We start from the raw sequence: 13,237 nt of genomic DNA on the forward strand, positions 1-13,237 counted from the left end.
ACTTCGGGTCATCGAGGGGCGCAGATGGGCTCAAGTCAATCCAGTCAGCATCACCACCGATGCAAGCGCCCTAGGATGGGGAGCCCACATGGAAGGGCGGTTCTCGCAAGGGAAATGGACACCCAAATGGGCACAAGCCTCCTCAAACTTGAGAGAGCTGAAAGCTGTGGGGGAAGCGCTAAAAACCTTCAAGCCAGCATTACAGGGGAAGGATGTAAAGATACAATCAGACAACGCAGCGACAGTCGCATACCTAAACAGACAAGGGGGCACAAAATCCCAAAAACTGATGAGACTGACACAATCTATCCTACTGTGGACAGAAGTGAACATAAGATCGATATCCGGTATTCATCTAAAAGGAACAGACAATACAGTGGCAGATTTCCTGAGCTGGAAAACGATAAAACACACGGAATGGTCGCTAAACCAAACAACCTTCACTCAAATCACCCAGAAGTGGGGAATACCCGAAGTAGACCTATTTGCTTCCAGGGCGAACGCAAAATCTCCGATATTTTTCTCCCTGGACCCTACAGATGGCAACAGCGGGGTGGATGCTTTCAACCAAAACTGGAAATGGCATCTGTGCTATGCATTCCCTCCAACTGCCATAATCCCAAAAGTAATCCAAAAAATCAAGGCAGAGAAAACAACAGTGATACTAATAGCACCACACTGGCCCCAGAGAGCATGGTTCAGTCATTTAAAAAATCTCAGCATACAACCTCAGCTGACACTGACGGACCGCCCGGATCTACTGTCACAAGGCCCAGTCAACCATCCGAACCACAAAATCTTGAAGCTCTCGGCTTGGTTACTGAGAGGGTAAAACTCCAGAACAAAGGCCTGTCAGACAGAGTAATCAACACCATCTTAAACAGCAGAAAGCCGGTAACGAGAGCCATCTATGAGAAAATAAGGAAAAAATTTGCTTCTTGGTACGAAGACAGACCAATCTCCAACGGTGGGATAATTCCAATAGTTTTGGACTTCCTACAAGATGGTGCAGACAAAAACATATCACCAAGTACCCTGAAAGTACAGGTTGCAGCACTTTCCTCGGTCATGGATACTAGACTAGCGGAAGACCCGCTGATAAGACGATTCCTCATAGCTCTTAAAAGATCCAAACCAGCCAAATTGTACAAAACTCCCACCTGGGACATGGGCACAGTACTTAAGGGCTTTCTTTCCCCTCCGTTTGAACCTATCGAGGACAGCTCAGACAAAAACCTCACGTTAAAAACTGCGCTCCTTCTGGCCTTAGTATCCGCCAGAAGAGTGAGTGAGATCCAAGCTCTATCTTCAATAGAACCATACTGTCTAATACATCTGGACAAGATAATTTTCTCTCCAGATCCGGCCTTTCTACCCAAGGTCTCTTCTACATTTCACAGAACCCAAAACATCGTCATACCCTCACTTCCAACAACCATGGATAGTAGGAAAAGAAACATTTACAGCAAACTTGATGTAAGGAACACGCTCATAGCGTATCTCGAAAGAACAAAAGAATGGCGTAGAACGACCTCCCTCTTCATCCTCTATGCAGGAATCAACAGAGGGAAACAAGCTTCAAAAAGCACCATCAGCAGATGGATAAGGATGGCCATACAGATTACCTATAAGGCACAGAATCTCACTCCACCTAGTGAAATCAGAGCGCACTCAACTAGAGCCTGGGCAACCTCGGCTGCAGAGAAAGCAGGGGCAACTCCGGAGCAGATCTGCAGGGCAGCGACATGGTCGAGCTTCAGTACTTTCGCTAAGCACTACCGCATAGACCAGCTGTCTGACCAAGACCAAGCATTTGGTCGTAAAGTGCTCCAGTCTCTAACCCCACCCTAGTAAGTATTGCTTGATATATCCTCTCGGATGCTGCCCTGGAAGACGATTCGAGAAAACAGAGTTAGGTACCTGGTAACTCTTTTTCTAAGAAGTCTTCCAGGGCAGCACTAGTTCCCACCCTTGAAACAACAAAAACCAGGTACAGAGGGGGAGCTTGCAGCTTACAGGGAATTCCTTCGGTGCTTTAACATAACTGAGGCACACAGGTAAGAGTGTGAAATTTATAATGGTGGACTAATGTGTTTCCTGTTTTAGGGAGGAGGAGCCTATCTCTCGGATGCTGCCCTGGAAGACTTCTTAGAAAAAGAGTTACCAGGTACCTAACTCTGTTTTCTTTTTCATTGGGTTACTTTCTCTCCATGAATCTACCAGATTGTATTTGGAAAGAAGTTGAGAAAAAGGTAATCTAGAGGTTATTTTGGATGGTGTAAAAGGTGATTTATCTAGAAATGGGAAGAGGACCTGGTTCGAATCCCCGCACATTATCACTGTTCCTATTTTGTGTGTATTAATCACTTGTAATATATGTGAGAGGAATGGTGTAGGTTGTTTGTTAGGAGCGTAGTAGGAAATCACCGTGATTGCTGTATCCATTATATAACCCATGAGTATCAGGTATCTACCTTCTGGGTCTTTAATTTCTGATGATAAGGTGAATGGTGTGGATAGGTGAAATGCAATTAGAGTTCCCCTTTGCTTGGTACAGGCAGAAGCCGTGTAAATTTGTTGATAAAAAGGAGAAATATATTTTGGAGTAGAATCTTTGGTGAAGTGTGTTTCTTGGAGGCATACTATGTGAGCCTTCTTGTTATGGAAAGTACGGAAGGCTTTGGTCCTTTTTTGAGGGACATTTATTCCCTGAACATTCAGGGAAAGTATATTCAGTGGTGCCATGGCAATAGATCAAATAGTTTTGACTTACTTTTTGTTATGCAGAGCTGACTGCGCAGATCAACCTGTGTGGACTGAAGAGATGAATAGATAGAAAAGAAACCAGTGAATTCTGGAGTAAAGAGTAAACAAAAAACATATGAGATTAGATGATACATTGTATAAATTATTTTTTGCAAGTAATCACAATTTACCCGTGAAAGAGAATAAATATCTCTCTCAGGGGAATAAGTGCCTTCGTCACACTCCCACATAATATGGTTGGGAGAATGAGGAGGGCTAATGGGGGTACACGGATCTTCCGCTTACAGGAGAGAAGTGCTATGTCAAAAGACATCAAAATGATGTTTCATTAATTGGAGTGCAGAATATAGTTTTTGTTGAAATTATTTATTCCAGGGTGGTTGTATATGGTTAGTCTTGCCCTAGGCTAAATAATTCAGTTAGAAAGGTACTGTTAATAACTTTGGTATTGATGAAGATAGTTTGAATTATTTTGGGATTTTAACCCTTTTAGAGTAAACAATTACATATTTTATTCATATGTAACTGTTTAGATATGTTAACTCATAAAATTGAGGTTGTATTGCTTCAGATTAGAATAAACAAAAACATAATTCTAGGAACTAGTTAGGTAATAATATATTTGTTTTAAGAAAAGAAAGAAAAAGCTTCCATTACTTCTGGATTATTGAACATATTTGTCCTAAAAAGTAATAAATTTATTGTTATTACCTGATAATATATAACTGAACAAGAATTTCCTTATTTCACTTATATATTCTAAGGCTATATGAATCAGAAGTAATAAGAAATATAACTGGAATGTAACATGATCCCACACAGTGTGTGACTATCAGAATGCAGTTACATTCAGTTATAAATACAGGTTTTTTATAGAGAACCATCTCTTAGTATAATAAATGAAGAGATATCAGGAATTAGGATGTCAGTCCATTGAATCTTCTTGGTCCATGGATGATGTGGCATAACGGCCTCTTTTGTGAGAATGATGATTCCCATTTTGTTCTGAAATTTTCTGGGTGCTGCCTGAAGGTGAAGATGATGCCATTCTTCTGCGTGTGGGAGTGTTGCTGCTTGTGGGTTCTGTCAGATTTAATTTTAAAAGGGTTTGTTGTAGTTCATCTGCTGATCTGCTTCTGTAAATTGTACCTTGGTAGTTAAATCTGACTGAAAAGGGGAAGCCCCATTGATACATAATGTTGTGGCGTTGCAGTTCCATTAGTTGGGGTTTCATGGATCGTCTTTTAGTAATAGTAAATTGGGATAGGTCAGCAAAAATTTGATAATTGTGTCCTTGAAAATTAAGTTCCTTTTTTTCTCTTGCAGCAATTAGTATTTGTTCTTTCGTTCTGTAATAATGAAATTTTGTGATTATATCACGTGGGGGTCCATCTTTCTTTTTGGCTGTGAGGGCTCTGTGTACTCTGTCCAGTTCTAAACGTTCAATAGGGATATCTGGCTTTAGTTCTTGTAATAGAGCAGTAATAGTAGATTGCAGGTCTGTCAGTTTCAGGTATTCCCCTTATGCGCAAGTTTGAACGTCTGGCTCTATTTTCGTAATCTTCGAGCTTAGTTTGAAGTATTAAATTCTCTTTTTTTAATTGTTCCAATTCTGTTATATTTTCTTGGGTTGTAATTTCAATTTCATCCATTTTTATTTCTAAGGCTGCGGTGCGGTTTCCCAGTTCTCTTATTTCTTTGGTTAGGCTTTTTGTTATTTGGTCTGAGGTTTGTTTTAAAGCCTTATGAAGCATCTTTTCAAATTGTAATAATATTACTGGGGATACTGAGGAGGCTTGTGGAGAAGTTTGTGAGAGGATTTGTTCTGTATCTGACTCAAATGGAGAGTCTTGCTGTGACATTTTCTGTCTGTGAGAGCGCCCTGATGCTGTATCTTGAGGTGACTGGAGCTGCTTCAGCTGCAGTGAGTGCCTGTGAGCTCTTTGTGAGGTGATTTTTATTTCTGCCACGGTTTCCTCCCAGTACCATATTTCCTGCCCAAACTTTCACAGTTTGTTCCCTGGGGCAAAAAGGTTCAAATGGATACCTTTTGAGCCTGCAGGCTCTGCTTTGTCCTTCTCTTTTCTCCTCAGCGGTGTGGAGCTCTAACAATGCATGTCTGCTCCGCTAGGCTCCGCCTCCTGCCCCCCTATTTTTTTTTTTTAATCCAGTTAAAATATTACCACTAGATTGGCATAGGGGCCAATGTGGTGGCTATATTTAAAAAGGGATCAGAGCCTTTACCAAGTAACTATAGGCCTGTTAGTTTCATTTCTATAGTTGGGAAGATACTGGAGAGTTTGATAAAATACCACATAGATGAGTTCTTGCTGGAAAAAAATATTTTAAGCAACTGACAGCATGGATTCATGAAAGACAGAAGTTGTCAAACAAACTTGATTTCTTTTTATAAGGAGGTAAGTAAAGCCTTGGACAGGGGGGTGGCTGTGGACTTGGTATACTTGGATTTTGCAAAAGTGTTTGACACAGTTCCCCACACAGCTAATGTGTAAGGTTAAGTCTATAGGCTTGGAAAGATCAGTTTGTAAATGGCTGGAAAACTGGCTAAAAGACAGAATTCAAAAAGTAGCGTTTAATGACTCTTATGCCCCATACACACGGTCGGACTTTGTTCGGACATTCCGACAACAAAATCCTAGGATTTTTTCCGACGGATGTTGGGTCAAACTTGTCTTGCATACACACGGTCACACAAAGTTGTCGAAAATCCGATCGTTCTAAACGCGGTGACGTAAAACAAGTACGTTGGGACTATAAATGGGGCAGTGGCCAATAGCTTTCATCTCTTTATTTATTCTGAGCATGCGTGGCACTTTGTCCGTCGGATTTGTGTACACACGATCGGAATTTCCGACAACGGATTTTGTTGTCAGAAAATTTTATAGCCTGCTCTCAAACTTTGTGTGTCGGAAAATCCGATGGAAAATGTGTGATGGAGCCTACACACGGTCGGAATTTCCGACAACAAGGTCCTATCACACATTTTCCGTTGGAAAATCCGACCGTGTGTACGGGGCATTACTCTGAATGGTCTGAGATTATCAGTGGTGTACCCCAACGTTCAGTGTTGGGATCCTTCCTTTTTAATACATTTATAAATGATATAGGGTCTGGGATTAAAAGTACCATTTCAGTCTTTGCAAATAACACGAAGCTATGCAGTGGAATAACATCCTTACAGGATGTCTCCAACTTACAAGCCAACCTCAATGCACTGTTTCATTGGGCAACTATGTGGGAGATGAGGTTTAATGTTGATAAATGTAAAGTTATGCACTTGGGGGCTAAGAATATACATGCATTATACACACTAGGGGGCTAAGAATTATGCATGCATCATAGACACTATAGACACTTGGGGGAGTACAACTGGGGGAATCCATAGTGGAGAAGGATCTGGGGGTTTTGGTAGACCATAAACTTAATGCAACTTTGGCAATGCCAAGCTGTGGTTTCCAAAGTGAGCAACATCCTTTTTTGTATTGAGAGAGATAATTTTGCCTCTGTACAAATCATTAGTAAGACCTCATCTGGAATATGCAGTTCAGTTTTGGGCACCGGTTCTCAAAAAGGATATGGGGGAACTGGAGAAAGTGCAGGGAAGGGCAACCAAACTGATAAGAGGCATGGAGGTGCTCAGCTATGAGGAAAGATTAGAGGAACTGAATTTATTCTCTCTTGAGAAGAGGAAATTGGTATAGGATTGTGTATATAGGGTTGTACGGTGTATTTTTTGTTTTTTTTTTGTTTTGTTTTTTTCTTGGTTGAACTAGATGGGCTTGTGTCTTTTTTTTTTTTCAACCTAACTATGTAACTATGAAAAGGAAAATGTGTAACAATGGCTTGTAAGACTGTAAAAAATTGCATTCTGGTACTCTTAACCACCTCGATACTGGGCATTTTCACAGGGCCGTCTTTAAGACAGGGCAAAAGGGGGCAGCTGCCTTGAGCCCTGTCATTGTTCTGGGGCCCAAAGCAGCTGCCTCAAACTTGCCAACTATCCCAGTTTAAATTCCCTCATCCCTTGAAGTTTTAGTCCCGTGCTGTGTCCTGATATCTCAGTGTGAAGTTCTGTTACTAATGCTCAGCTCTGCCCTATTGTTGTGTACAGATGACTCCCCTGCAGACCCTGTGTTTACATGAAAATATCGGCATTGATATGTAAATAGTGGCAGGATTCATATGTAAATGGCAGTGGATTAGCAGCATTCATATGTAAATAGGTATTTGTATGTATATCATGCCCCATTGAGGTCATATCCACTATCACCTCTGCTTAATGCTGCCCACTGGGGAGATAAAGGGGCATGCTTGAAAAACCTGCCTACAACTGTGGTTATTAAGCCTACCATCAGCCTGTTCTGCAAAGGTAAGCAAATTAGTGGTGGTGGGGGGTGTTGTGGGGTGTGCAGTGATAGGCAGAGAAGGAATTAAAGTTTGGGGTGCACAGGTAAGCAAGGAGGGGATGTATGGAGGTAAGGAAGGTGAGTGCAAATATGAGCAGAGGCAGATAGAGTTAAAGGGGAGGGGGATTGGAGTGGAGAGGATGGGGGAGGTTTGTGGTGCAGAGGTTAGCATGGGTTTTAGGATGCAAAGGTGTACTGACAGGGTGGCTAAAGATGTAGGTCACGTGTAGGGCAGCCCATTCATTTCAATGGCCTGCTCTAGGTGCTGCAAATGCAAAAGAAAGTCCCAAACCCTTTTAAAAATCACATGGTGCCAAGGCACATATCAACAGATGCGTGAGGGTGTCATTAACAATCAATGGGACTGCTATGTATCTGCTAAAGGGCAGCACGTTTCTGTGGTGTCAGTAAACCAATTTTGCATGCGTTCCCGACACACACAAATGTGAAAGCAGGCTAAATGTCTTGGTTACATTGGTGGTCTGTGTAAATCTTTTCATTACATTGGTGCTTGGTGTAGAATCCTTTCATTCACACTAGTGGCCAGTGTGTCCCCCTTATGCCACGTACACACAAATGTTTTTCTTGCCGGAAAAAGACATGATGGCTTTTTCGACAGGATTCCGCTCAAGTTTGGCTTGCATACACACGGTCACGCAAAAGTTCGCTGAAATTACGACCGTCAAGATCGCAGTAATGTACAACACTACGACGAGCTGAGAAAATGACGTTCAATGCTTCCGAGCATGCGTTGAATTGTTTTCGAGCATGCGTAGGGTTTTTGTGCGTCGGAATTGCCACAGACGATCGCATTTTCGGATAGGAACTTTTCCCGACCGAAAAATTGAGAGCATGCTCTCAATCTTTTGCTGGCTGGAATTCTGCCAGCAAAAGACCAATGGAGCATACACAGGGTCGCATTTTCTGACAAAAAAATCTCATCGTTCTTTTGCGGGCCGAAATTCCGTCTGTGTGTACGCGGCATTACATTGGTGGTTACTGTGAATACTTCTATTACATTAGTGGTCACGGTAAACCCCTATTATATTGGTGGCCAGTGACACTCCTGTTTATATTGGTAGTCGTTAAAAAAAAATCAGCATTGCTGTTGATCACACACCCCCCCCCCCCCGCACTGCCACTGATCCCAGGAGTCCTAGGATCCCTAGGAGTTTTCTATCTATTAATGGGTCCCCTCACCTCCCCAGTCCATGGTGTGCCGGGCAATGAGGAGATGATGTACTGTAACCTCTAGCAACCAATCAGTAAGCAGTAATGATGTGCAGTGACCTCTAGCAACAATTAGTGTGCAGTATTGATGTACAGTAATCTCTAGCAATCAATCAACAAACAGAAATCCTATGCTGTAACCTCTAGCAACTAATCAGTGAGCCCTAATGTGTGCTCAGATTTTTGCCCAGGGTCCAATCAATATTAAAGACGGCCCTGCACTTTCATCACCTTCCTTCCCAGACCAATTTTCACCTTCAGTGCTCTTGCATTTCGAACAACAATTACTCAGTCATGCTACACTGTACCCAAATGACATTTTTTATCATTTTGTTCACATAAATAAAGCTTTCTTTTGGAACTTATTCACCACTGGGTTTTTTATTTTTTGTGACATAAGCGACAAAAGAGCGAAAAAATGTTCTACTTTCTGTTTTAAAAGAAATCCAATAAAATCAGATTTAGTTATACATTTAGGCCAGAATGTATTCTGGTACATGTCTTTGATAAAAAAATCATGATAAGTGTATGATCATTGGTTTGTGTGAAAGTTAGTGTCTACAAGCTATGCAACGTATCACTGAAAATTGGTCAATCCTGATGTACTGACTCATTTCTTGAGGCCCTAAAATGTCAGAACAGTATAAATACCCGGCAAATGTCCCCTTTTTGTAAAGATACAGTCCATGGTATATAGTAAGAGACATAGTGAGTTTTTTTTTTAAGTTTCAATTTTTTGCCCACAATTGTTTGGAAAATTAACATTCTTTTTTCCACAAAATTGGCATATTAACAAGTTATTTTTCACACATGGCATAGGTAAACTTGCAATTACACCCCAATATATATTCTGCTACTCCTCCTGAGTATGGTGATCCCACATGTGAGACTTTTCCAGAGCCTGGCCACATACAGAGGGCCAACATGCAGGGAGCACCGGCAGGTGTTCTGGGAGCATAAATTACCATTTAGTTTCCTGACTACCTATCACATTTTTGAAGGCTCTGGAGAACCAGGACAATGGAATTACCAACAAAATGACCCCATTTTGGAAAGCAAACACCCCAATGTATATTCTATGTGGCATAATGAGTCTTTTGAACATGTCCTTTTATTTCACAAATTTTTGGAAAATGTGGAAAGAAAATTAAAACTTTTTTTTTACACAAAGTTGTCAATTTATAAGATATTTCTAACACATAGCATATACGTAGCAAAAAGTCTTCCCCAGAATACATTCTGCTATTCCTCCTGAGTATGGCGGTACCACATGTGTGAGACTTTTACACTGCTTGGCCACATACAGAGGCCCAACATGCAAGTAGCACTGTCAGGCGTTCTAAAGGCATAAATTACACATTTAGTTTCCTGACTAATGTATATTCTGAGAGGCATAATGAGTCTTTTGAACAAGTCATTTTTTTCCGCAAGTTTTTGGAAAAATGAAAACTTATTTTTTTACACAAAGTTGTCAATTTTTTAAATATTTACAACACATAGCATGTAAAAGAGGGAATTACAGGTTCTGCTGAAGTAGCGGGCAGCCATGAAGGATACAATAGAACGTCTGCGAGGCTAGTATGGGCCCTGCCTCTTGTGGATGGGACTCCACATTACTAGCATCTGGGAATGATTCCCTGCTAGTGCTTGTCATTGCACAAGGACTTACAGAAATGCTAGTGGATGCCTGCCTATTATCTTGGAATGCTGCGCTGTTGGTGGATGCCTCAGGATTTATTGCTCTGCTGGTGGATGCCTCAGCATTTATTGCGCTGCTGGTGGATGCCTGCGCTTTCTATAATCTCCTGAGCCTCTTTGTTAGGATTCTGTCCTCCTCAGTTTCCATTTTAGAGCCTCTGCTTTCTGCTGGCTCATACTCGCTATCTGAGTCTGACGGAGAGAGTTCCCAGCTACTCTCGTCTGACATGTTATGGAGTATACGGAAAGCCTACTCACTGCTGAATACATTTTTAGCCATGTTAACAGATTACTGGGACAGATGTGACAGATGTTGATCACTAAGACAGATGCGCCAGATGATCATGGACAGATGCGCCAGATGATCATGGACAGATGCGCCAGATGATCATGGACAGATGTGTGCAGATTTTCACTGGGACAGATGTGTGCAGATTTTCACTGGGACAGATGTGGGCAGATTTTCACTGGGGCAGATGTTCACTGGGACAGATGTGGGCAGATGTTCACTGGGACAGATGTGGGCAGATGTTCACTGGGACAGATGAGGGCAGATGTTCACTGGGACAGATTTGTTGAGCTCATCATGGATAGATGTGTGCAGACGTTCACTGGGGCAGATGTGGTAGATGTTCACATGGACAGATGTTCACTGGGACAGATGTGGCAGATGATCACTGACAGGTGACAGATGTGCGCCGATCACAGGCAGATGTGCGCCAGATGAACACTGGGACAGATGTGCGCATATGTTCACCTGGGACAGATAATTTTACTGAGACAAATGTGTGACAGGTGTTTTTTACTGAGTGGGGACACTGTGACAGGATATTGTTTTGGGGAAAAAAAGATGAGGGAAACCTGCGCTAACAAAGCAAAAAAGGGATAACCAAGAAAAAGCTGCAGCTGCAACAAATACCACAAATATCAGTGAGGTGTAAACAAATTGTATATAAAAAATGTGTGCTTGCATTAAATGATATGTGTCATTATATCAGTATTCATATATTGAGACCATAAGGCAAAATGACTCCAAGTGAAAAAGAAAAAATTATCGCTATACCGCACAATATGGACAATATAAAAATCAGTGCTGAAAAAATTCATATGAAATAAATTAAATTCAATAAATAAATAAAAGTATTCAATTCATAGCAATAAACATCAAGAGAAAGTGCAAAAAGTAATGTTCAAATTGAGTCCAGCCAAAAGGTGCAGGAATTGAGATAAAGTTGCACGAAGAAAATCAAAATCGCACAGAAAAAACGCATATCCATAGTTCATTCAGTAAATCCCATGTGAGTAGGGGAGAATAGGAAGGACGTGAAGAGAGTTCAGGCCACCAGTGGATCCAGGGGGTAATAAAGATGTACCCTTACCAGACAAGTTGGACCTCCTAAATAGCAAGATCGTAAAAGCGTGCAGATATGGCCCTCTACAGGGACAGATGGATGACGGTGTTCAGATCAGCCAGTATGCACTGCATTCAGCAAGGAATGATTCCAGTACTTCAGCATTCAAAGAGGCACTCGCTCGTCACAGGAACCATGGGTAACAAAGGGGGGGAGGGAAAAAGACTCCGATGGTGTAGTAAGATTAAGGATTTTTATTGCCTCAATAACCCAGGGGTCACATTACATAATAAACAGGGTAATCAGATAAAAACGTTAAAGATGCTAAAAAAGCCGGCATATAAGCAAAACAAACGCTCGTGCAAAATTACATGGGGCTCGATAGCGTGATGGCATACACTGCGTAGCCACGCCCTACATGTTTCGTCATACGTGACGTCTTCAAAGGGGAAGAAATCAACAACCAGACCTCGTTTTCGTCCGGACTCATCGCATACTGGGCGTGCGCAGAGGGACACCAAGCCTCGATATGGCACCCGCTATGCAACGCATACAGGAACCCAATCGGGAGCATGAAGGAGGATTTCTGTATGGCCAAAAGTTGAACTACAATTATAAATATAATTATACAAGGCCAAAAGCAGATATATATTGCCATACTATGGACCATTATGCATGGGAAAAGGATTTCATATTATGTATATCTACCACACATTGCGATCCAATAGAGGGCCGCAATGTACGCGATGCAGGATAATTACCTGCATTGTGATACTAGGCCACTACTATGAAAAGAATGTATTTTAAAATTTTTTAAAATTTTTATATATATATATATATATATATATATATATATATATATATATATATATATATATATATATATATATATATACACACTTAAATGGGCGATAAATACTGTTTACAGAGAATGGTATAGTCAAAAACTTAAACTTTTATATATTGTTTTGGGGTCACTAGCTAGGTGATCAGTGTGTAAAAAAACAGCCTAAACACATTGTTCTCTGGCTGGCAGCACAGATCCACTCTCCTTCACCTCACTGACAGGCTCTGCGTTGCCAGAGCCGGATAAAGAGCATAAGGGGCCTGGTGCTGAGGATTTTGGTGGGCCTTTTTATGGAAATAAATAAAATGAAAACGCAAACAATTTTTTGTTTAAAAAATAAATATTTTAATTACCATTAAAGCTGATAGAGAAGGAAAAGGGGGTGCATGTCATATAAATTGTAAGGGCAGGTAAAGCAAGGAAAGGAGGATGCATGTCATGTAACAGGTAAGAGGATGCATGTTGTGTAATGAGTCAGGGGGATAAGAGCTTGTAGAGAAGGGAAAGCGGGGGGTGCATATCGTGTAAAGAGTAAGGCTGGTGGAGCAAGGAAAGTAGAGTGCATGTCATGTAATAGGAAACGCCTGAGGAGCAGGAAAAGGACACATGTCATATAAAGGGCAAGGAGGATTCATGTCATATAATGGGTCAGGAGGATGCATGTATTTAAAGGATAAGAGCTAGTGTAGTAGAGAAGGTATAATTCATTGTATTTAAATGGTAAGAAGGATGCATGTGATGTAAAGGCTGGTAGAGAAGGGAAAGAAGGATGCATGTCCTGTAATTGGTCAGGTGGATGCATGATATTTAAAGGGTAGGGGCAAGTGAGGGGGCGTGGCCATGCATGGCATGGAGTAGGATGTACAGCAACTAGCTCCGCCGAGAATCCGATACTATCATCCTGATAGCACCGCCAC

At 41.4% G+C, this 13,237-nt stretch overlaps 1 protein-coding gene across 6 annotated transcripts in view; it reads left to right on the forward strand.

Annotated features, from left to right (window-relative positions):
* The window catches only part of RASGRP2 (RAS guanyl releasing protein 2), a 1,629,940-nt gene that overhangs the window by 492,809 nt on the left and 1,123,894 nt on the right, over positions 1 to 13,237 (forward strand). The window lies entirely within an intron of this gene.

This window comes from Aquarana catesbeiana, linkage group LG11 (genome assembly GCF_042186555.1).
Source record: "Aquarana catesbeiana isolate 2022-GZ linkage group LG11, ASM4218655v1, whole genome shotgun sequence".
Classification (NCBI taxonomy): Eukaryota; Metazoa; Chordata; class Amphibia; order Anura; family Ranidae; genus Aquarana; species Aquarana catesbeiana.